We start from the raw sequence: 27,641 nt of genomic DNA on the forward strand, positions 1-27,641 counted from the left end.
TCCAGAAATTCTAAAACTGTATATACTTAAAATTAAAGTGTATTTTAAAAAGAAGAATAACTCACCTAAAAATCAAATATCTGCGTTAGTAAATTCGTGTATGCAAATAAGATACTTGATGAAGATCAATACTGCAATAATAATCACATATATAAAACATCTGGTAAAAGATATTAGAAAATCAAGACTTCTTGATGATTGCTAGATATAAGAATGTGCCCAATACAAGATACAAGAGGCCCAATTTTGTGGTTTCTGGTTATTAAATAGTTGTAGAAGCATTATATATCATTTGATCCCATTTCTATCAAACCAACATTACAGGTAGCGATAATATAATGTGCTTTTTTTTTCTTCACCAAAACCACAAGGAAGTCTGATGTAACTGTGGAGCCTTTTTATGACTTTATTTATCCTTTTTATTTTCTCTTGTTAAAGATAAAAATGCAAAATTAGTCCAAAAAGCTTCCAGCGATTTTTTTCTAGAAGAATATGCTCTTAAGTGTTTATAACCTTTGGGTGAGAACATGTGTGCCTCATCTACTTACTTATCTTAACAGTTAATTTTAAAATGGAAATTGGCAATTTGTCCTTTTCTTTCTCTTTTGGAAGTCATTTTACTTTTATTCCCTTTACTTTAAGCCAGTCATTAAATTTCGCAGTGATTTCTGGCATGGGAGAGATGGAAGGCATCATTCAGAATGGTCGAGGCTGTGGAGCGGTTGGCCTGAGAAGGTGAAGCAGGGGAGCCCTCACTGGGGAAGCTGGAGGAGCACAGACTGGCCCGCTGGTATGTAGGTGATGTTCAGAGAGCAGGTGAGCTGGTATTCAAAGTCCTAGGCAGCTTGCAGCTTTAGCAGATCAATCAGGCCATCACCTGCTGTGGCCAGCAAGTTGGCAATCAGCTCAGCTACCTTGGAGTCACCCTCAGCTGAGAGGATGGCTGTCTCCTTCTGCTGCTCAGCCTTTTCCACCACAAATCTGGCTCTCTCTGTTTCCTGCTGAGCCACCTGTTTGGCTTTTCCTACCTCTGTGACCTCCTTCTGGAAGGTCAGATATGTCAAGGACCAATGCTGAGCCCAAATGTTGCTGCTCATTCTGTGAGGTCATTGCTCACCTGCCTGGAGCCTAGCTCTGGCTGGGTAATCAATTCTCCAGCACTGAAGCAAGCCACCACCGACTTGTGGATCTCTGTGGTTGTAGACAGAAGCACCAGTTCATCATAGCCCTCACCTATGCTGGTGTAGACATGAGGAAGCTGGCTGACCACTGGCCGAAGAGGATGCACAGTGTGATGTTGACATTCTGCAAGTCTTTGCTACCAGTGATGACTGGTACATTCTGTGCTCTAGAGCTGCAGTCAGTCAATTTATTTTTGTAAGCAAGGGATAGGAAAGTGAGTCCTTTTCCCTACCACGGTGTCCTGTATGGAGTTGGTCAAAGGATGGCATCTCTGTGTCCAGCATCCACATTGTATAAAGCATAACTCACCACACCTCCTGCAAGTGCTAGTGCCAGACCAAACTTTCCAGTGGACTCAGTTTGGCAGCCAGGACTCTTTCTGTTGTATCTACTCACATCTGCTTTCACTCTGACCTCCAAATGCATTCCCTAGCCCCAAATTCCCCTGTGCAATGGTACACTGCACCGTCAGTTTGCATGAAATAAACAATTATTTGGAATAACGTTTTACAAATACAAAGTGAAAAGTAATATATACTTGGGCATCTTTCCACAGTTCTCTTTAATCTTATGTACCATATATTACTGAAGACAGAAGCTGGCACTTACTTTTGGCCATCAAACCATCTACAGATTTTTGATTTAAATTTAGGCATAACTTAACCCATTGTGGTTTGATTTCAAAAGAGATGAATTTTGATGCTATCTGTAATTAGTCAATGTTTCCATGAGAAGACATCAGTCTTTTTATTCGTCAAATTACTACCTTTTTACACTGGCAATATCCACTCCATTTAAAGGTTATTGGTATAGATTTTCATAATCTAGTATTATAAAACAAAGCAACTTTATATTATTAGGGCTCAGGCAATATGGCACCATGCAATATGCTTAATGAATGAACTCAGTAGCTATCCCTAGAACTCACATAAAAAAGTGAGATTGGTTGAACTTTTGTAATCCTAAGGATGATGCGATGAAAGGCAGAGACAACTGGATCCCACAAGACTACTGAATGGGCATAATTATTTACTCTATATAGTAGTATGGACAATGGGTGTTTGAAGACATTGCTAGATTTGGATGGAGAAGAATGTTATCATTGTACAGGGTATGATGATGAAGGATGGGTTTGTGTCTGAGTAAATTTCACATAAGAGGTAGAATAATAAGTAGATTCTAGAGACCACAGAAATGTTAGCAAACACTTTAAGGAACCATGGCTTAATGAAGATAAGGAATTATAATCTCATAAACATTAAAGCAAATTAAGATATAATTTAAAGATTTATAAACAAATGTGGACAAAAACAAAACAAGTTTTGTGTGTGTGTATTTACATGTTCCTGAATGTTTTTAACATTTGTGCATGGAAATCAGTGGACATCACCTGGTATCTGGTGATCATCGCATCTGGCTTCCACTATTTTGAGACAAGATATTTTATTAGCATTATAGTACAATACTGAAATGAGAACAAATCACTTGGACTGACCAGCCACTAAGCTTTGGGGATTCACTTGTCTCTATCTTCCATCACATCATCCTTAGGCTTACAAGGGCTGAACCAGTCTCACATTTTATGTGCATTCCAGGGATTGCAATTAAGTTCATCAGGTGTGTTTAATAGTTCCTTATTGACTGTGCCATCTCTTTAAACCCTGATCAGGTATGTTTGTTGTAGCTGTTGATTCATCCTCAAGATTGGCATCATAAAATTGAAAAACTACTTAATAAATAAATGAATGTCAAAGATTTTTCATTTACTACCAAACAACAAAGGGACACTGAAAACAATACATAACATTTAGGATTTAAAATGATCACAGTGTCAAACAGTTTAGTAATGATATTTATGGCCTGAGTAAGGGATTATTCAGTTCTCTAAGTAAGACATTATGAACAGTTTTGAAACAAACTATTGCACTTCTGTGTATAGAAAGAAGAAAAATGGGAACTTGTATTTACTATACATGAATGATCATAATAGCAGTAATTATAATAACCATCAAGTGGAACTTCTCAATAAATATCATCTGATAAATTGGTTTGGTAGTATGTGTGCAGCACATTATTGTTTCTGCACAAAAATTAACCAAAGGCCTACCTAAACACACAGATACCTGCATAAAATTTAAAGGTGTTGTTTTAAATGGCAAAAATAATTCCCCACATTACAAATTCCACTTATATGAAATGTCCATATTAAGCAGATCTATAGAGACAAAAATTTAGATAAGTGGATTAATTCTCCCTCCTGGAAAAGCAATGCAAAGAATATGGTATTAGGATAGAAGAGGTCTAATGGTATATTATTGATTTTAGTTCAATAAAAAAAGTCTAAAATTAGCTTGAGTTGATAATTTCAGAAACTTATAGACATACTAAAAGTTTGTCATTGTGTACCTTTATTGGGTAAATTGTATACTATGAGAATTATGTCATAACAAAGAGAATGGAATGAAAGGGAAGGGACAAGTACATAGTAGAAGGAGAAAATGAAGAAAAATGGAATAGTCTGCAAATAAGCAAAGATTCAAATCATGCTTTACACACACACGCACACACACACACACACACATACATAGGTATATACAATGTACATGTTCATTTTATACAAAGGAAAAAGGAAAGGAGTAGAAAAGAAGGATAACCAAAAAGGTAGAATAGGGAGGGGGAAAAAAAAGGTAGAATAAGGAAAAAAACGTAAAACCAGAAGAGAATTAAAACGAGAAGAGAAATGGTGGGCAGAGAGTGGCAAAAGTGGGTAATAATGGCCATTCAGACCCTGCCTCAACTAGAGATCCAGCCCATATACATACAGCCACCAAACCCACACAATATTGCTCATACTACGAAATGCATGCTGATAGGAGCCTGATGTAACCATCTCCTGAGAGACTCTGACAGAGCATGACAAATACAGAGGTGAATGCCAGCAACAAACCATTGAACAGAGAACAGGGTCCCCATTAGAGGAGTTAGAGGAAGGATTGAAGGAGCTGAAAGGGTTTGCAACCCCATAAGAACAACAATTCCAACCAACCAGAGCTCCCAGGAACTAAACCACCATTCAAAGAGTACACATGGACAGACCCATCAATCCAGCTTCAAATATAGCAGAGGATGGCCTTGTTTGGCACCAATGGGAGGAGAAGCCCTTGGTCCTGCCAAAGTTGTACCCCCCAGTGTGGGGAATCTCAGAGCAGGGAGGTGGGAATGGGTGGGTGGTTGGGTGGGGGAAAGGGGAAAACATTTGAAATGTAAATAAAAATTCCAATAAAAATTCAATACTAAGAAATGTATGCTCTTAAATGAAATATTTGTTTTAATTTTTTCTCATCTGCTATCTAAAAATTAACTATATTTCTGGGAAGTAGATAACATTGCTGATTTAGCTACGCTGATAATTTAGTTGAAAACAACTGATACTTTTCAAAATAAAAAGTAAGATTTACCTCAGCAAAATTGATCTTACAGACAGTACAACTTACGACAAACCAGCATACATTTCACAGAACGAACTATTTGGGTTCAAATCTAACTTCTTTTATTTCCTCTCTAAATTTTCATGAGAAACTAATGACATGTATCTGCTTGACCATGCATAATTTATATGCTCTTTACCAAACAATACAAAATAACTAATAATACCTGACATGGATAAATTCATGAATTAGCTCTTTAAAATTATTAGGACAATCAGAATTTGGGACTCCTAGGATTTAATTATTTTTGTGGTAAATTCTCAAAGTTGCTAGTTTTTTGAGATGCTAAATAAGGAGCAAAACTGATGTCATGTTTTGAAAACTAATTAGAAATTTGAAAGGAAAAACAATTGTTCTCACCAGCTTTAGTTAAAATATTCACCTGTTTTACAATAGGAAATCTACAGAATCGCCTATGTAATAACGTGTTATAGATGCAACTGCATTTCACATCAACTGTACATTATCGTCTTTTGCACAAAACATAAGTGACAGCATCCAAAATTAAAATGACTGAGATTTCTAAAGAATGATTTTCAAGAACCCTGTTCTAATTTGTCTTGCAAAAAAAGAGTTGGATGCTTATTTCTTATTTGCCAATGCAAAATCAACCCCTTTAGCAAATGAACACTTTGTTAAATTTGTAGCTGGTGTGATTTCTTTACACTAATCTATGCTGCCTCAGCCCAGTTGCTGCATTGTCTGTCTTTCTGAGCACATCCAGCAAATTTTGCAATGACCAACATTCTAATATATATTATATTTCTATACAGTAATATAATATATTAACTATAAAGGAATATAATATGCATATAATATAATAATAAATAGTAGTGAAAATACCTAGCTCTATAACATTGCAAATATGTGTGTGCATGCATATATTTTGCATTAACATTCAGACATCTGATCATTGACATGTCTGCTTACTTTGTCAATTACAGATTAATGACAGTCTTAACCCTGGGATATATACAAGGGTATAATATGTTTTGACAAATGATTAAAGAGGCTACAGCAGCAAGGTATTTTTTGTGTATGTTAGTGTCAGCTCTCATCTTTTGGCATGAAGTGGAAAGCTTCCAGCAGTAATTTTTATTAACACCCTTTTGTGAGATTCCCTTACAACTGTATAAAGTAAAAATAATAAATTGATTATGCTAACAAGTGTGAACTGCGATGGGCAGTTTGCTGTATCTTGTTTGTATATCAAAAGAATTATGTTGGGATAGGGGGTTTCCATAGGGGAAACTGGGAAAGGGAATAATATTTGAAATGTAAATAAATAAAATATCCAATAAAAGATAAAAACCATAAAAAGAATTATGAAAACGTTATACATTAAGACCAGTAAAGGCTTATTATTTCTTTAAGGTCAAAAGTTTGCTAATAAAGAGTTAAACTATTGTACTTTCTAATATTTTTTAAGAAAGACAGTTGCATTAAATTTTTATCCATAAGGAAATGATTTGTTAAATGACATAGTTTTATGTGTTTGCTGAGAAAAATGATGGAAGCTATAAGTGTTGTTGCTGAATGGAACACTATTTCTACACAAATTCCCTATGATCTGGTAGTCTCATAACTCAAAATAAGTAATGGCAAACTTTCATACTCTTGTTTTGCATTCAGATTTCCATTCTATATCAAATGTAGTTAGAAGCTAAAATTAATTGTTTATCTTAATATTTTGTATTTTATGTTTTAGTGAATGTAATTGTTTTTCTGAATATTTCTTGGTGAAAGTCATGGCTTGTACTGAACCCCCCCCCCAAAAAAAAAGAAAGAAAAAGAAACAACCAAACCAAAAACAAAACTATAATAGTTCCTGAGTGTAGGCACAAGTAAGGATTGAAATGAATAAACATACTACAAATTGTACATGTGGAAAAGAAGGGACTTCAAGGAAGAAAAAAGATCTATGTGCCAAGTACAAAAGGTAAATTTTCTCTTATCATGGTGGTAATGCATGCAAGAATGAGGGTGCTTGCATAACTAATACTAACGTGTTTTTAAGTATCCTCAAGTATAGATAGATTTTAGCAGAAAATGTGTGGAACATTTATTCTTACTATTTAAAGTAATGCTTTTCCAGAAATAAGAAATACTATGAATAAGCGGCAGAATTAATAGCAATGAAAAGGTCATCAAATTCTGACAAATCTCTGTCAGATCTGAGAGCATTAAACGCCTAGCTTTTATCAGCAAATTCTACAAAAAATATTGGTATGTGACTTTAACCTTTTAGAAAAGGGCACTGTCAAACATGGAAAAGGATGAGACATTTTGAAGCATTGACCCCAGATCTTAATTGAAGCAAGTTAAGAAATGAGACTATTCAGATAATAGATACAATTTCATTCTGGCTTCATAGGAAAATTAAAATCTCAGTTAAATAGACTCCTTCCATAAAATCTTTTGCAATTTTGTTGAAGAGAGTGATTTTCTATGGGAAATTAAGATCTGCTTTCCTCTCTGTCGCCAGTCTATTTCCTTTATCATTCACATTTTAGTCATGTGGAATGTCAGCTTGCTACAGTAACTCAAGTGACATACTAGCCAAACACATTGTACAAATTCTGTTTTGTGTTAATGTTCTTAGATCTTGGTTACTAAATATTTGGCATTTTTCATTATTATACTTCTTCCATTTACTGTTTGGGAACATAACTCATATGTTTACTGATTCTGTCACTAAACCATATTTAATTGTATATCCTAAGAAAAAGAAAACAACAAACAAATAAAAACAAAACAAAACACAGCAACATTCTTATACTCTTCTTGATATTTTTTGTTTTAGGTTACTACTTCTCCATCTGTGATCAGTATAGTATTCTTTACACCTGATTTAAAGTTCCTGGTTCATATTCACCATAAATAATATTTTCTAATCTTCAAGACATGTAAGAAATAGTAAAAATTAGTGTCTCATATAATATATAAATATATCTGATAGGCTGGGCTTTTAAAATGTAGTCTTAAACATAAAAGTCTCTAATAATACCCATTCCTTGAATGAAAGTTATGCACAGAAAAACAAAACAATCATTCGTGATATTATACTATACTTTAACATGTGAAATCAGAGGAGTGTGGCAAGGAACGCTCAATAATGAGCTTCATTAAGTTTTTATGAAGCAGTTTATTGCCCATTTATTAACACTTAACTGTTTCATAAATTTCATATTCAATTTCAACTCCACTCCTATCTGCCACCGTTAACTTTTGGGTTTTTACCAATCTTGTTTTCACTACAGTGTTCTACAAACACCCAAACAATCATCTTGAAAATCTTGTTAGCGACCTCTAGGTCTTCACACCTAGATCTGTTTGAAGAACATGGCAGTTTGATAGAAAATTAGAGATATAAATCACATGCCATAAAACTTGCATTTCAAAAGTTAACACTTTATTGTTTTAAAATAAACAGTACTATGGTCCGAGAATTATCACTGTCTAATACTAAAATATTTTCATTAGTCTTGGTCTCATCCTGGGGTTCCTAACCCTTTTGGGTTTGGCCCCTTAGATATTTATATTACAATTCAAAAAACTAGCAAAACTACAGTTATGAAAGAGCAAGGAAATAATTTTTTATGGTTGGGGGCACCTCAACACAAGGAACTATTTTAAACTGTTGCAGCATTAGAAAGGTTGAGAACTCTTAAAAACAAATGTGCTCATTAGCAACATTTTTCCCTCACTCCCTTCTGTACCTAGCACTGATAGTATAATTTGTTTCTCTGTAGATTTGTGTCCAATATAGGCATTTTTATCTGAAATACAAATCCTTACCTTTATTTCTGCTTGTATGATCTTGATGATCTTGAATACCTTTTGACATATAGACAGTTAACAGAATCGTCTTTTTTTTTTTCTTTTTCTTTTTTTTCCCCTAAAGCTTGACACTGAGAGCATGCTACTGAGGTATTACAATTTACCTGCATAAATTATAAGTTGTTTAAAATGGATTTGCCTTCATTTAGTCCCCTGCAATTCAAAATGTTATGCTAAACTGCCCTAATTCTCTTTAAGATCAAGGAATGATGACTTAAGGTGCTCTAATGCTGTAGGCTGAATTAAAAGCTCCTCCCTAATGCTTTCAAAATACCCAATGCACATATGATGTCAGATCACAAAGGTCATAAGACCAATCTAGTCTCACTTCCCCTCTGTTATCTGTTAAAAATTCTAGGATGTAGAATGACTTCAAAACATTTATACATACGCATGAATCGATATTTCGTCAATAAGCATGCAAATCCACTGAAATTGATTAATTAAATATCCTTAAACAAGCTATATCCCATATGGGAAATGTGTCTGATTATACAATACATCAATGGTGCTGGAACACTTGGTGTTTGTAACTATGTGTTCTGGCTCGCAGATTGTCCATCACCCCATTCACCAACAATTATTAACATCCTGACAAATACAGCAGTTTACTCAAAATCAACAACGAGGACAGGTCCAGAGAAGCAACCAAAAGATGTTCCAGTCTACCTTCACAGATGTTCCTATTGGGCCTGAACTGTCCATCCTGCAGACAGTTTCACAAATCCTGAACAACATCCTGTTTTTCCAAGGACTTGAACCAGTATTCATATCCCAGTATTCTTAGGCTCTCCAAAAAACAAACTGTCACCACCAAATCGGTAGGAAGTAACCAAAGAACATGTTGAGCTGATTACTGCCTCACCATCACCTTTTTCTAGTTCCTTATTTTTAAAGAAACCAAAATGGAGGAATGTTAGCACTTCTAGGCTCACCCAAGAATTACCTAGCAACAGCCAGGTTAGAGCATTGTCTCTATAAAAGGACTGAAGAACTGTTTGCTCTCTCTCTCTCTCTCTCTCTCTCTCTCTCTCTCTCTCTCTCTCTCTCTCTCTCTGTCTGTCTTTCCTTTCTACCTATCTCTGCTCTCTCAATCTTCTTCCTTTCTACCTATTCTCGTTCCCCACATGTCCCTAGCCAGACTCTTCCTCTCTATCTCTTTCTATCCTCTCTCTTTCTATCTTCTCTGTCCCCTCTTCTCTGCCCCGACACAATTCCCTAGATACTAAATAAGCTACCTTTTATAAAAAAAATGGTACTTCTTTATCAAATGAACAATATACTCCATTATTAACACCAGTGTAAATAGATATTACAGATCATTTATATATGTGTGAGTGTGTGTGTACATATATAATATCAAAAACTGGAACTCTGAAAGGTGAATATTTCAATTTTTTAAACTATCAATACTTCTTACTTCATGAAAGTAGTGTGGGTTGTCATTAACACAGATTTGAGTTACTGTCTTAAATGTGGGTTTTACTTATACTGATTTATCCCTGCACAAATTTCAAGGTTTTTTTTTTTTTCATTATAACACCCACCATGGCTATGCTGACACTCCATAAAAACCCTAACAAAGCGTTTGAGTGTGGCTTTGTAAACCTCTGTTGCAATGGAAAATAAAGCAGATGTATTAAAACCTTATAAAAGAAAACCTCCTGTTGCTATGGTAATGTCTAGTTGCTAAAAGCTTAAAGAGGAACCTCTCTTCTTGGATTCACCTGGGTTCTGATTTTGCATTGGTGATACTCAGATGATTAAAGGATTTCGAGAACTAAGTACTTAATATAAGCAGGGGAAAATTCCATGTTCATTTTTAGTATACAGAAACGGATTTTGAGCATATAAATCCACTCTCAAGTAATTCACTGAGGCAGCGAGCAGTGCATGGTAGTGATTCACTACCCATTCAGAATGTTCTCTTCATTTTTCTTTCTTAAAATGACAGAAAACACAACTGTATTATATATATTCTCTTTGGCTTTAATTCATCCAATTTGAATTAGATTGCTTTCTGCTAGTATTGACACAATAAAGTCATATTAATTTGACACCAGTATTTAGAAAAAAATGCCATGTTGATTTAATATCAAACATCATTTACAATTTCAAGTTTTTCAAAACAATGGATTATGTTTTACATGTTTTCAAATTGAGTACTAACACTCATACAATGAATATATTACTCTAATATATATATAAAATTGAAATGAATATAATCTATGTATATATATATGATTTAAATGTCAGACCAAACCATATAAAATGTGTAGAATTTTAATTATATCGTAGAACTATTATAATGTTTGAATGAATAACATGAAAATATTCAGAATAAATTATATATTGACATGTTGATAGAATCAATAATACCAATTTTTGTTATAAAGGTATAATAAAACTTACAGTGCTGAGAAATAAAACCTTGTTGGTGGGATGGCCAGCTGGTATAACCCCTCTGGAAATCAGTCTGGAGTTTCCTCAGAAAACTGGACAGAGTACTACCTGAGGACCCAGTTACACCACTCCTGGACATATACCCAAAAGATGCTCCAACAGGTAACAAGACCACAGGCTCCACTATGTTCATGGCAGCCTTATTTACAATAGCCAGAAGCTGGAAAGAAGCTTCAACAGAGGAATGGATACATCTATTTATTCATCTATTTAAGTTTAAGAGTTGTAGGAGTAAAAACTACCAACTACTATTAATGTCTTTCTTTCTACTCTAAAACTATCAACTATCTTTGATTTCATTTTCCTCTGAGTACAGATTAGAATGCTCACCCCTTTCTTTAAAAAGGTGGTTTTTTAACCCCTTTGCTTCATGTTTCCAAGATATTTATTTTATATTTATTGAAGTTGAATCTAGGATGTCTTATGAATTATTTGAATAATATTATATTGTGAAACCTCAAGAATATTCCTGAAATAGACTACATGAATTTTAGAACTGGTACATATAACTTTGAGATCTTTCTTAGAATTCTACACCATGGTTCACACCAGAATCACCAGTAATATCAAAAAAATCATGTGCCTTTGTCATATAGTCTAATTTTGAAACCCAATTCACGATGATGTAAAATATATTCAAATGGAGTAAAAGACTCACTACAAAATTTCAGACTCAAATTTCCAGTTCAACACTGACCTTTAAATTTTAGAATTGTTACTATAACTGCAGTTATAACAAAAATAATTGCATCTTAATGTCCAAGATATGCTTCCAAAGAATTGTATAGGATTTAGATACTGAGTCAGTTATCTAGTACTGTTTGTTGGATATAATTTAGCATCAAGCCAAAGCAGTTTCTTTAGAGTTCAAACATACAAATCCTTATGCATAGGTCAAGCAGATTTTAATATACTACATGTGCTCCTGTGATTGTTCCACTTTTAAATAAAATGCCATTCAAAGAGGGTTCTCCCCATTCCCACAGGAGCTCTTGGAGAATGCAGAAAACTCTTGGGGAGAAAGATTAGTTATTCATGAATGCAAGGTTCCTTTGGTCATCTTAGATTTGATTGACATTAGCAGCAACTGTGTCTGTCTCTAAAGACTTAAATATTCATCAGAGCATAATCATGGCATTTAAATATCTAAGCTTCAGAATTTTCAAAGCAATTCATTGTAGAATAAATATAGCTTATTTTACATAGATGGCATAAAATAATAATAAAGCAGTGTATTTCTACAAAATTCACTTTGAGAAACCTTTATAATACTGTTAATTTTTCCTACCAAATTAGGCTTATGTTGTGGGCCAGTGTTACCTGAAATTTCATAGGTGTCATGTATCAGCTTTTGAAGTAAGGGTGTATGTATGATTCTATTAAAATATATTATCATACTGTAATTCCATGTACACATTAAAATTTCATGAATTTACCATATATAAAAACAAAATTCAATTAAAGTACATTCAGACAGCATTTTCAAAAGTAATGGATAATCATGCTACAATCCACAGCTCCATTAAGGCTAAGTATCAAGGAGGGCTCACAACAAGATGCATGAATCCACCTCCCTAGAGAGGAGAAATTATAAAATAGATACCACAGATGAGCTGAGGACATGTGAAGATGGGAACAGGAGGGATGAGGTCCGGAGAAGATGGCGGGAGAGAATAATGGGTGAGACAACTGGAGTTGGGAGATATGTAGGAGGCAAGGTAGAAATATAGTGTAATGGAAACTCCCAGGAATCTATGAGGGTGACTCATAGTCATTCAAGATACAGAGGCTGAGTTTACCATTTTCTATAGCCAGGCAAGACTTCCTGTGGAGAGAGTGGGACACCAACCCAGCCACAAAAATCTTTGTCTTATAATTTGTTCTGCCTATAGAATATATGCATAAATATGGAGCAGAAATTGTGGGAGTGGCCAAATAAAGACTGGTCTAGCCTGAGACCTATGCCATGAGAAGGAGCCTGTCCCTGACTGTGCCTGGAGGGTCAGGAACCAGAGGCTGGCTAGCCCAGAGATGTAGGATAGAACCAATCATGCCAAACCCCCCGAAAAATCAGAACCCTAAAACAAACAAATAAAACAAAACAAAAAATACCAACAAAAAAACAAAACAAAAAAACAGGCAACAAAATGAAGTGATTTCTAATGATAGTATAATAGTCTGCTTGTAGACAGGAACCTAGCATAAGCACCAACTGAGAAGTTCTCTCCAGCAATTCATGGAAACAAATGTGGAGACCCATGGCCAAACACTAGGCAGAACTCATTGAATCATGCTGAAAAGAGGAAAGCAGGATTGGAAGAGACAAAGGGGCCAAGGACACCAAAGATAACCCAGAGAATCAACTAACCTAAGCTCATAGTGGCTTACAACTTCTGAACCAACTATCAAGGAGCTTGCATGGCTCTCACCTAGGCCCTCTGCCTGTTGTGTGGGTTGGTGGTCTTGTAGGACTACTAGCAGTGGCAACAGGGGCTGTCTCTGACTCTCTTCTGCCTGCTTTGGAGACACTTCTTTTCACCCACTGGGTTATCTGTCAAGCCTTAATATGGGGAGGGGGATACCTAGTCTTATTGCAACTTGATATGTCATATTTGGTTTATATTCCTCTAAGGCCAGTTCTTTTCTAAAGGAGGAGTGGATTGGGGTTGGGGAGAAGAGAGGTGGGAAGGAGGGACTGGGAGGAGAGGATGGAGGAGAAATTGGCCAGGATGTCAGATGTTGTGAATGCAATATATGATAGAATAATTTTTTGAAAATGCCCAAGTAAAAAGGTGGTAAGGATGGCCATGAATATGAGAATACACATACAAATGCTCAAATATTTTTGTTATAATACATTAGTTTATAAGGTATAGAATTTAATGTAAGTAGAATCATGCATGGAATATATACATATCAGGTAAAGGGGCTGTAGGTAAAAACAATTGCTCAATTTACAGAGTTATGCTGTTTGTATAAAACATCATGTAACAAGTCATTTTCTTCGCAAACATAGATTTGGAGTGTTTCCAAATGTAGAAGTTGGCGTTGTACTCTATACTCATTCACATGCAGCTCTTTCTGAAAACAGTCCTTAATTGCTTCTAGATTAAAAATGGAAAAGTGTAATAGAACTAGAAAGGTCAATTTTTAAGAGACCCAAACAGTCAGTTACTATTCTCAGCCACTATATTCCTTTCAATCATCCATAACTATAGAATACTTGTAATTTATACTACAATGTTTTGAACTACATTTCATATTATTGACCTTGGTCCATTTCTAAAGGACTATAAAGTGAGTTTCAGTTTCGTAGAGTCTTACATAGTCTGTGAAATAGATTGCTGTCTTATCTCTAATAGATGTGTTTTGAACAGACATTAGATGTTGATTTCTATACTATATAGCAATCTTTTCATTTTGTTAACAAAACATTGACTTATTTACTTGTGTATATATTTGTGTATGTGGGAAAATGCCCACATCCTTGGCCATTTATGAACATCAGAGGACAACTTGTAAGAGTCCATTAAGTCGTTGTACTGTGAAGGCTTCAAGATCTAAATTCAAGTATCAGTCTTGGCCACAAGTACTCCTCCATACCTAGCCATCTTGGTATACCAAAATATTGATTCTTAAGATAAAGAATGCACATAACCACTGTAAATTTTCAGACTATAAACTGTTAATTCTGTTGTCATTATTAAAAAGTATGAACATAATTTTGGTCATTTTAATTTGGTATCTCTGACAATAGAAAGATAATCCATCTACTTTCTTTCTACTACTCACAAAAATGTACCTTTGATTAGTCACTACTTGGAATAATGTATACATTGCTATGATAAAACATATAAGAGACTTCAATTGTGCTAAAAATGCATAGGTCAGAAATCATTTCATGATCTTTATTTAAAAGAAATTTTACAAGTAGTACATTGTACATTGTACTTGTGTGGAAAACATCAATTGCTACATGCAGAGTCCAATTCCCAAGTTTAATACAACCTACATAAAACATTTTACAACACAGCAAAATGAATGGGCTTTCTTTAAAAGTACTGCTTACACACTTGATGTATATTTTATTACTATTAAGAATGGATGAATATAGGAATTTTAAAAATATGTAAATGATATGAATTTAATGTCAAAGTATTTGAAGTTCAGCCCTCCATTACCAACTTCTTTGTGGCTGTCAGGTTTTAGAAGTCAGTAACAAATATATTCCAGATGTTAACCTATGTATAGGAAACTAGCACACTGTATGTTTGAATTGAGACATTTGTGGAAATTTTAATTAAACACACACACACATACACACACACACACACACACACACACACACACACACACACACACACACACACACACAAGCTCACATGAGCAGTGAAAGCATAACTATGGGGTGAAAAATACCAGGAAATACCACCACCAAGAAAATAGTGACCAAGCTAGAAAGAAAGATATATCTTTGTGGCTGGATCTGAGAAGTTTTATTTGACCTCTATTATCAATTTACACCTCAATTATCAATCACCTCAATTATCAATTTACAAAAGTGGAACAAAAGAAAACAAGTATCCTGACCAAATCTTTTGCTTACAAGTCTCTCTCTGGCATTCCTGTGAGTCACTCAACTGGAAGATGGAGAACAGAGAAATAAACAATATTTCTCATTGACCCTCCACACAGAGCAGTTGACAGTATAGGAAAAAAGGGAAAGTGGACAGACATGTTAACAACTATCCTACACATTAACAATGAGTTTAGAGTTGACATGTGACTTTTATATTCTTTTTGCATACAAGCTTGGGACTAAAAAGTTTAAAAAAGTATAACAGTAATGGTTTACTGACATAAGGCCAATTGTAGTATTATGTATTACATAATTTATTTCCCTCAAATGATGATGTCATCAAGATACAGGCTTCAATGTTTATTATATTTTCAGTGTATTATATGGGTAAATTTTAGAAACAAATAGTGGAAATTGATGTGGATGATGACGGAACACTCTTGTAGAAGAAGGGGAGGGGAATGGGATAGGGGGCTTATGACCAGGAAACTGGGAAAAGGAATAACATTAGAAATGTAAATAAAAATATCCAATAAAAAAAGAAAAGAGAAAAATTATTAATAAAAATAACTGTAAATAAAAATTATAAAAAAAAATTAAAAAATCAGTCAGTCTAGAAACATGGATCAGTGAGGAAAAATACTTGCAACTCACCCTGATGACCTAAGTTCTATCTCAGGAAGTCAACTGCTAGAAGAAGAGAATCAAATCTCATAAGTCAGACACACACTACCACAAAGAAATGTGATAAAATTTTAACGTGAATGAATGAAGTGGTTGCCTTTCCAGTGCTTTCGTACATTAACTTTTATTGCACATTCAAAATTTGCTCATTACAACATGTTTTTACTCACAGACAAATCCAAGGAAGAAAAATGTAAGTCTTTTGCCACTGAGACAGTTGGTTTTAAAAATGTTCAAATGTCTTTCTTGTTGCTACAATAGAGACTAATATCATTTATACAATAATATATTTATTAATGAAAACTCTAGAAGCATAAAATTTCTTTATTTAATTGGTGAAATTAATTATCAACATTTAAAGTTTACATTATAAAATTAACTGATAAAATACAAAAGACCTATTTTTCAAGGTCTTAGATAATAGAGTATGCATTCTTGCCACAATTTCCTAAACAGAATCAAAAATGGAAGGAAAATTCACATAATTCCAATCTGTATATTTACATACTATGTAAATATTTATTGTTGAAAAGAGTGTAATTTCTACATATATAGTTTTGTATTCATACATTATATATCTATAATTATACATACACATAATAAAGCATTATTTTTTGGAGCTTCAGCATGTTTCACTTAAACCATTTTTTAATTACTGGAAAACCTAATATATATTTTAATAATATTTTTAAAAGACATGTGAAACACCAGGAATAATACATATGCTTAACCAGGTTTGTGAGTAAATGTTTTCTATTTATTTATATATAAGATATTTATCTTAATAAAATTAGTGGTTGTGTCTTATCAATATTTCAAATTAGGATTTCCAACACTAACAGACATAATGAACAAATCAATTAGTTTCACAAACAGCACACTATTTTAAAGCTTGCACATTCTTGTAGCTCTATTTGATATGTTCTAAGTTCAAAATGCCAAACAGAACACATAAAAAACATGATTTGGCTCATTTCAATGTTCTATCACGACTAGACTATCTGTACCATTCATTGCCACTAGAAGTACTCCCAACAATATTTAATTAGAATCCCTTCCCCCTAACTGGGCTGCCTTGTCTAGCCTCAATAGGAGAAGATGCTTCTAGTCCTACTACGACTTGATATTACAAGGTTAATACCCATAGTAATCCCTTTCTCTAAAAAGAAAGGGAAGGTAGGACTATGAGGAGAGAAGGGAGAAAACAGCTATCACAGTTATAAAGTAAACAATGTGATTAATGGAAAGAGTTTATGAGGATACTTCCAATGATTTTTAAAAAAGATTAAAGATCATCCTGAGTGAGGTAACCCAATCACAGAAAAACATACATGGTGTGCACTCATTGATAAGTGGATATTAGCCCAAATGCTTGAATTACCCTAGATGTACAGAACACATGAAACTCAAGAAGGATGACCAAAATGTGAATGCTTCACTCCTTCTTTAAAAGGGGAACAAGAATACCCTTGGGAGGGAATAGAGAGGCAAAGTTTAGAACAGAGGCTGAAGGAACACCCATTCAGAGCCAGCCCCACATGTGGCCCATACATATACAGCCATCCAATTTGACAAGATGGATGAAGCAAAGAAGTGCAGACCGACAGGAACCAGATGTAGATCTCTCCTGAGAGACACAGCTAGAATACAGCAAATACATAGGCGAATGCCAGCAGCAAACCACTGAACTGAGAATAGGACCCCCGTTGAAGGAATCAGAGAAAGGACTGAAAGAGCTTGAAGGGTCTCGAGACACCATATGAACAACAATGCCAAGCAACCAGAGCTTCCAGGGACTAAGCCACTACCCAAAGACTATACATGGACTGACCCTGGACTCTGACCTCATAGGTAGCAATAAATAGCCTAGTAAGAGCACCAGTGGAAGGGGAAGTCTTTGGTCCTGCCAAGACTGAACCCCCAGTGAACGTGATTGTTGTGGGAAGGGCAGTAATGGGGGGAGGATGGGGAGGGGAACACCTGTATAGAAGGGGAGGGGGTGGGGGTGGGGGGATGTTGGCCTGGAAACCGAGAAAGGGAATAACAATTGAAATGTAAATAAGAAATACCCAATTTAATAAAGATGAAAAAATAAAAAAAAATTTAAAAAGATTAAAGATGTCTTTGTGAACTGTCTTTATGAATTACACCTTTCTCTATTCAATACTCAAATATAATTAATTCCTACATATATTGACTCAGATAATAATTCTGTCACTTCACTTTTTTGTTCATTCCCTATAAAATTTTACTTTATATTGTAATTTGAATATGACAAAAATATATTTCTTATGACATGTTCTTTATCTACTTTTGTAACTTTTAAAATTTGCAAAACCTTAAAATATATGTTTCAGAGCCCAGTTTCAACTGCTAAATATACAATACAATTCTGGCAACTAAGGTTCATAAATTTTTGCAGAAGATGAGGCAGAAGGATTGTAAGAGGTAGAGGAACAATAAGTGTCATATGAGATTATGTGTTCTAGAAATCTCAGTAGGAACACCCATAAAATTTCATCAACATGGTTACCTAAACATGACCTGAATGAACATGGCACCCATTTACTTGCTAATATGTAGAGGGAAAAGCTCCTGAGGCTTCAACCCTCTATGAGGAACTATGGACAAATAAAAACATGTAACGAGGGAAAAATGACCTTCACCAGGAAAGAGTATATTGACTGTGTATAAAATAGCAAATAGCCACTGCTAAAAACATATGGTTACAAGCAATATACAAACTGAACTGGTCGCACATATGTGTACATGAGCGTATATGTTTATAACAACATATAAAAATTAAGACCACACATGTGAAAAAGAATGAGAGTTCATGGGAAAATTTAGACAGAAAAAGAAAAAGAGGAAATTATATGAATATAGTACAATCTATTTTATAAAAGAACTCACTTTTCTCTTTTGCCTTTGTTAGATTACGTATAAGAGCATATGAAATCTTTTAATTTCTAAGTTCTGATTCTATAATTTAAAACTTACATGAAAATACTGAATTAAAACAGACATCTTTATTTTCCAATATAGCAATATGTACTGACCATAATCATTTTAATCCAGCTATACCTTTTACATGAGGACTACCTACAGAGTATACAATTTTGTTTTGCTCATGTACTGCATAATAGATATTATGAATACTATGATTTACAATACTGTCACATTAGCATATAAGCAATCAGCTTTCTGTCAAGTATATTTTCATTTTCAATTAACTGAACCAATTAGTATGTGCTGAGACTGTAGAACTAAGTGAAATAGCCATAGTTCCAATTTATATTTGACCTTGTGTAAGCACATATAGTAAAATTCATGAAGAACCTAGATTTATCTTAAAAATCATTTTATAATCATCTATAAGGTAACATTAATAGCACATAATCGAGAAAAAAGTCTCAGAAGTTATTCTCAGTGTTTTCACTAATATTATCCTATCTAAACATAAAACTCTATCCCTTTCATTGTGTAAATATTTACCAGATAGTTTATGGTAATATTCAAAACTCATTTTAAATCTACTTTAAAGGCCAATACATTTGTGAATATTTGCTATATTATTTTCTCTTTTACTAATACATATTTGTATCTTTTGATACATAATATAATGTCCAAACGCCTTAGTAAATACAGTCCAACATTTCTTTCTACAGCATCGTCACTACCTATGATATGAAGAAGAGCTCATTGTATTTGCAAACTCTGCTCTTTTTTACAAACTGAAATTTGTGCCTAGAATATCTTTTCTTATTTTCCTAGAAAAATAATTTATAAATTAAAAATCTTGCATAACACTACTTTCATAGGGAAAGACTAGTCTATTTTCCATTTCTCTTATTCCTATATTTAATGATATTTAAGTCATCAGGCTAAATCATGGAAAGATTCATCCTTTTTTGTTCCTGTCTCAAGCAGTCACACTATTTTCTTACATATTGAACATATCCCACTGCAATTGCAATGAATCATAAATTTTATCATATGGTAAAGAGTGAACATGAGTGAATTTGTGCGTTTGCGTGTGTGTGTGTGTGTGTGTGTGTGTGTGTGTGTCTAGGGGGGTTTGTGCGTGTGCCCATGTATAAAACCTAATTTTCCGATTTTCTTTATTTTACTATATTATTTGTTGAAGTGCAAGAAATATTTATGGTAGGTAGTTACTATTAGTTTGGTTTTATGTGAATGTGTGTAGGACTGTGTGAGTTTACTTGTCCTACTTGTATACAGGTGGCTGATGAGGCAAGAAGCGTCAGATACACTGGAAGTAGAATTATAGGCAGTTGAGAATTGCCTTATGTGGCCACCCAGCACCTCTCCCAAACGCTTTTCAACAGCTAAATGTGCTCATAAATGCAGAGTCCTGGTTGTAATTTTAATAACCTTATCCTCCTCAAAGTAAAATAAAAAACATACTCTCAATAATTCTTGTTATTTTGAAAAGTTGTCCATCTTCACATCCTGTCTTTTACCAACATAATTTACTGTAAATATTTAAAAAGAACCAATTAATCTAATCTTACTTTCTATAGAAAATTTAAACAATACTTGAATAAATATAAGTACTTAAAATATTTTAAGAATCAAATGAATGATTTGTATAGCTAATAGAATACAAAAATCTTCTCCCTTATTTTGCTTTTAAGTATGTGTGTGTTTGTGCCTGTTGTATGGGTATGTGTACCTGTGTATAAATACATGTATCATAAGCTTGATTACTCTCACACACATTCAGTAAAAACTACTAATTATTTCAAAAAAATAAAATGCGTGTTATACATGGAGCCCACCTTAGGACCTCCCTCATCACTATGCTTCCTTCATTTCAGTAGTTTCTAAATTGATGTTTAATGTTTGACTATATGACTTTTATAGATTTATAAAAATTAATATAGTAATTATTATCTTAATTTAATAATTCTGTAAGTATTGCTTATTTTTATTATGCTTTAATTTAGATTTTAACAAATTCATTTTAAATATGCCTCTATTGTGTGAATTAATTATAATTTTTAGTCATTGATGCTGATAGATATTTAAATTTCTTCAGTCTGTTAGTGGGAAAAACAGTGCTATTAAATTCATTATATAAGCTAACTATTTCAAGTATTTATAATTAATGCCACTTCAATTTTGTTCAGTGTCTATGAGTCATACCATATCTACCTTTCTTAGAAGAACTTCTAAACGATTAAATATTTAAAATATACTCATTTAAGTATTTTCTGTGTTGTTAGAAAAAATTAAATTGTACTAAGGTCACATTTGCTATAATATAGTCATCCATTTCTATATAAAACCTTGTACTTTATAATTATAATATTTCACAAAAATAAATAATATTGGGAGTGATATCATACATCTTTATGACTTATGCATATGGTTTTATGATTACCAAAGAATAGTTAGGCCACATACATGATACAGCTTGTTACTTCTAGAACTATGAACTAACTTTTTTATTTTGGGGCATCTTAATGATGTGCTCAGTAATCTCACTAAGAACATTTCCATTCCTACTAATCCAAGAATTTGATTTTTCTCTACATTAAGTGAAGGCATGTTAGCTATCTGAGAAAAAGATTAAAAATCCTTTTGATTCCAAGAAGGAATTTTCAATAATATTGATACTTTAAGATTGCAATTAATGGTTGATAATATTTTCTGTATGTTACATTTTGTTTTATAGCAAAAACTGGACCTTGACTGTTATATTCATTAAAAAACTCCTTCCAGGATAAATGAATGCAAATATGTGCTTCCTACCAGAGAATAAAAGAAAGAAAAGGAGTGGATAGATATGTTATATGGTTCATAGGTACTATGACAAAGAAATGGTAATCTGTAAGATGGTTGGAAAATTTTATGAGAACTCAAGCTTTGTCTTCTTCCCATCTGAGGAACAAGTATATATCAAAACTCATACAAGACCCAGAAACACTGAACAATAATGGTACATTCCTGGCCCAAATGGAACCTGCCTAGAGCCCTCTGGACACAGGAACCTAGGAACAGTCAGAGAGCAGATCCTTCCGGTCTCTGCTTGTGCCCAGAGATGAAAGCCATTCTCAAGGAGCTCTGAAACACCTGAGAGCACATGTAAAACCCCACTTCTGCTCCGAGGGACCCACCGGGAGCCCTCAGGACACAGGAACCCAGGAGCAGTCTGGGACAGTTTCCTTCTGGTTTCTGCCTGCTCCCAGAGCTGACCCAGTCCCACAGCTCTCTGTACCCAAATCTCATGTGGGAGAGAGCTAGACTCTCAGAAGTGTGGACAATCCTGAGAGCTCAGGGGAGATCACTACTTCTGTTCACATTCGTGGCCCAAGAAGAAACTGCATAGTGTCCTCTGGACACAGGAACATAAGAACACAGGAACAAAGTCAGAGAGAGGATCCTTCCAGCTCTGCCTAAGCCCAGAGCTGCAAGCCAGTATCCAGGAGCACTGACACACATCAGAGCAGAGGTAAGACCACCACTTCTGCTATGAGGGACTCACCTGGAGCCCTCAGGACACAGGAACCCAAGAGCAGTCTGGGACAAGACCTATCCAATTTGGGTCTGTACCCAGAGCTGACCCAGTCCCACAGTTCTCTGTACCCAGATCCTGTTGGGAGAAAGCTGGTTTCCAGAAGTGCTGACACACAGACTTGCAGGAGGGTCAAGCCACTGTTAGAAACAGCAAGACCAGCTAATACTATAAACAACCAGATGGCGAGAGGAAAGCATAGGAACTTAAGCAACAAAAACCAAGATTACTTGGTTTATCAAAGCCTAGTTCTCCCACCAAAGCAAATATCGGATATCCAAACACCCTTGAAAAGCAATATTTGTGTTTAAAAATCACATCTTATGATAATGATAGAGAACTTTAAGAAGGACATAATAGGGGATAGAGATTTAGCTCAGTGGTAGAGCGTTTGCCTAGCAAGCGCAAGGCCCTGGGTTCGGTCCCCAGCCCCGAAAAAAAGAAAAGGAAAAAAAAAAAGAAGCACATAATAACTTCCTTAAAGAAATACAAGACAACACAAGTAAACAAGTAGAAGCCCTTAAAGAGGAAAAACAAAAGTTCCTTAAAGAATTACAGGAAAACCAACCAGACAGATGAAGGATTGAGCAAAACCATCCAGGATTGTAAAATGTAAGTAGAAATAATAACGAAATCACAAAGGGAGACAACCCTGGAGACACGAAACGTAGGAAAGAGATCAGGAGTCCTAGACACAAGCCAAGCATCAGAAACAGATTACAATGGACAGAAGAGAAAATCTCAGCGGCAGAAAATACTATAGAAAACATTGACAAAATTGTCAAAGAAAACGTAAAATGTAAAAAGCTCCTAACCAAAAACATCGAGGAAATCTAGGACACAATGAGAATATCAAACCTAAGGCAAAGAAGAGAATGAAGATTCCGAAACTTAAAGGGTCAGTAAAAATCTTCAACAAAATTATAGAAGAAAACTTCCCTAACCTAAAGAAAGAGATGCCCATAAACATTCAAGAACCCTACACAACTCCAAAAAATTGAACCAGAAAAAACACTCTCCCCTCACATAATAGTAAAAACATCAAATGCACAAAACAAAGAAAGAATATTAAAAGGAGTTAGGGGAAAAGGTCAAGTAACATATAAAGGCAGACCTATCAGAATTACACCAGAGATTATGAAAGCCAGAAGATCCTGGACAGATGCCCTGCATACTCTAAGAGAACACAAATGGCAGCCCAGGTTACTGTATCCACCAAACTCTCAATTAACATAGATGGAGAAACCAAGATATTCCATGACAAAACCAAATTTACACAAAATCTTTCTACAAATCCAGCCTTACAAAGGATAATAAATAGAAAACTCCAACAAAAGGAGGGAAACTATACCCAAGAAAAAGCAAGATAGTAAACTTCTTGCACCAAAAACAAAAAAGAAGAGAAACACACAAACATAATTCCACTTCTAACAACAAAAACAATAGGAACCAACAATCACGATTCTTTAATATCTCTTAGCATCTGTGGACTAAATTTACCAATAAAAAGACATACGCTACCAGACTGAAAATGCATTTTGCTGTATACAGGAAACACACCTCAGTGAAAAAGACAGATACTACACCAGAGTAAAAGGCTCGAAAAAAAATTCCAATCAAAGAGTCCCAAGAAACAAGCTGGTATAGCCATTCGAATATCAAATAAAATCAACTTTCAACCAAAAGTTATCAAAAAAGATAAAGAATTATACTTTATATTCATCAAAGGAAAAATCCACCAAGATGAACTCTTAATCCAAATGCAAGGGCACGTATATGCATAAAAGAAACTTTACTAAAGCTCATAGTACACATCGCATATCACACAATAATAGTGAGAGACTTCAACATCCCACTCTCATCGATGGGCAGATCATGGAAACAGAAACTAACCAGAGACACAAAGAAACTAACAGAAGTTATGACCCAAATGGATTTCACAGATATCTATAGAACATTTCATTCTAAAACAAAAGAATATTCCATCCTCTCAATACCCTCTCCAAAATTAATCACATACTCAGTTACAAAACAGGCCTCAACAGATCCAAGAAAATTGAAATAATCCCATGCATCCTATCCAATCACCAACAACTAAAGTTGGTCTTCAATAACTACAAAAATATCAGATAGCACGCAAACACAAGGAAGTTGAAAAATGCTCTATTCAATTATAACTTGTTCAAGGAAGAAATAAAGAAAGAAATTAGTGAATTTTTTGAATTTCGTTAAAATAATAGGAACAGCATAACCAAAGTTATGGAACACAGTGAAAGCAGTGCTAAGATGAAAACTCATAACTTCAAGTGCCTTCAAAAGGAAATTGGAGAGAGCATAAACTAGTGGCTTGACAACACACCTTCAAGCTCTAGAACAAAAAGAAGCAAATACACCCAAGAGGAGTAGAGAGCAGGAAATAATCAAACTCAGGACTGAAGTCAACCAAGTAGAAAGAAAAAGACCTATATAAAGAATATACAATACCAGGACCTGTTTCTTTGAGAAAATCAGCAAGATTGATAAAACCTTAGTCAGACTAACCAGAGGGCAAAGAAAGAGTATCCAAATTAATAAAATCAGAAATGAAAAGGGAAATACAACAACAGAATCTGAGGAATTTCAAAAAGTCTTCAGATCCTACTACAAAAGCCTATATTCAATAAAGCTGAAAAATCTGGATGAAATAGACAATTTTCTAGACAGATACAAGGTACCAAAGTTAAATCAGGATTACATAGACCATCTAAAAGGTCCCATAAATCCCAAAGAAATAGAAGCAGTTATTAAAAGTCTCCCAAACAAAAAGGCCCAGGACCAGATGGGTTTAGCAGAGAATTCTACCAGACCTTCAGAGAAGACCTAATACAAATTTTGTCCAAACTATTCCACAAAATAGAATCAGAAGGAACACTATCCAATTCCTTCTATGAAGCCACAATTATGCTTAAACCTAAAACACAAAGACCCAACAAAGAAAGGGGGCTTAAGACCAGTTACCCTAATGACTATCTATGCAAAAATCCTCAATTAAATTCTTTCAAACTGAATACGAGAACACATCGAAATGATAACCCATCATGATCAAGTAGGCTTTATCCCAGGGATGCAGGGATGGTTCAATATCCAGAAATCCATCAATGTAATCCACTATTAAACAAACTCAAAGGAAAAAAAAACCCACATGTTATCTCATTAGCTGTTGAAAAAGCATTTGACAAAATTCAACACCCCTTCATGTTAAAAGTCTTGGAAAGATCATCAGGTGTTCAATGCCCACACCTAAACATAGTAAAAGCAATACACAGGAAACAAGTAGCCAACATGAAACTAAATGGAGAAAAACATGAAGCAATCCCACTAAAATGAGGGAGTAGACAAGACTGCCCCCACTCTCCCTACTTATTCTATATAGTACTCGAAGTCCTAGCCAGAGCAGTCAGAGTGCAAAAGGAGGTCTAAGGTATAAAAATTGGAATGGAAAAAATAAAAGTATCACCATTGGCAGGTGATATGACAGTATATTATGCAACCCCAAAAGTTCCACCAGAGAACTAATAAGAATGTTAAACAACTTCAGCAAAGTGGCTGGATATAAAATAAACTCAAACAAATCAGTAGCCTTCCTCTACTGAAAGGATAAACAGGCTGAGAATGAAATAAGGGAAGTGACACCGTGAACAAATATCTATGAGAGTTTTCCCCCAACCAACAACACATCCCATCACGACTCCCTGCCCTGATATTACCCTAAACTGGGGGGTCCAGCCTTGGCAGGACCGAGGGCATCAAATATCATAAAATACCTTGCTGTGACTCTAAGCAAACAAAAGAAAGATTTGTATGACAAGAACTTCAAATCTCTGAAGAAACAAACTGAAGAACTCAGAAGATGGAAATATCTCTCACACTCATGGATAAGCAGCATTAATATTGTAAAAATGGCTATCGTTCCAAAAGCAATCTAAAAATTCAATGCAATCTCCATCAACGTTCTAATTCAATTCTTCATATAGTTAGAAAGATGAATTTGAAATTCATTTGGAATAACAAAAAATGCAGGACACTAAAAATATCCTCAACAATAAAAAAAATCACCACCCCTGACCTCAAGCTGTATTACTGAGCAATAGTGATAAAAACTGTATTGTTTTGGTACAGAGACAGGCAGGTAGATCAATGGAATAGAGTTGAAAACCCAGTAATGAACCCACATACCTACAGTTACTTGATCCTTAACAAAGGAGCTAAAACCATCCAATGGAAAAAAGATAACATTTTCAACAAATTGTACTGGTTCAACTGGAGGTCAGAATGTAGAAGAATGCAAATCAAACCATTCTTATCTCCCTGTAAAAGCTCAAGTTGAAGTGGATCAAGGACCTCCCCATAAAACCAGATACACTCAAACTAATAAAAGTAAAAGTAAGCAAAAGCCTCTAATAAATGGGCCCTGGGGAAAGTTTCCTGAACAGAACACCAATGGCTCATGTTCTAAGATCAAAAATCAACAAATGTCATGTCAGAAAATTGTATATCTTCTGTAAGACAAATGACACTGTTATTAGGACAAACGGGCAACCAATAGCTTGGGAAAAGATCTTTATGAATCCTACATCCTATATAGGGCTAATATCCAATATATACAAAGAACTCAAGTTGTTAGCCTCCAAAAAATCAAATAACCCTATTAAAAATGGGGTACAGATTTAAAAAAAGAATTCTAGGTGAGGACTCTCAAATGGCTAAGAAGTACGTACAGTAATGTTCAACATTCTTAGTCATCAGGGAAATGCAAATCGAAACAACCCTGAGATTCTACTTCACACAAGTAAGAATGACTAAGACCAGAAACTCAAGTGACAAC

General features: G+C 34.6%; 1 protein-coding gene and 1 pseudogene across 2 annotated transcripts in view; both read right to left on the minus strand.

Annotated features, from left to right (window-relative positions):
• Positions 1 to 27,641, minus strand: part of Il1rapl1 (interleukin 1 receptor accessory protein-like 1) — a 1,504,708-nt gene that overhangs the window by 1,045,860 nt on the left and 431,207 nt on the right.
• The window catches only part of LOC134484014 (prohibitin 1-like), a 43,203-nt pseudogene continuing 15,562 nt past the window's right edge, over positions 1 to 27,641 (minus strand).

This window comes from Rattus norvegicus, chromosome X (genome assembly GCF_036323735.1).
Source record: "Rattus norvegicus strain BN/NHsdMcwi chromosome X, GRCr8, whole genome shotgun sequence".
Classification (NCBI taxonomy): domain Eukaryota; kingdom Metazoa; phylum Chordata; class Mammalia; order Rodentia; family Muridae; genus Rattus; species Rattus norvegicus.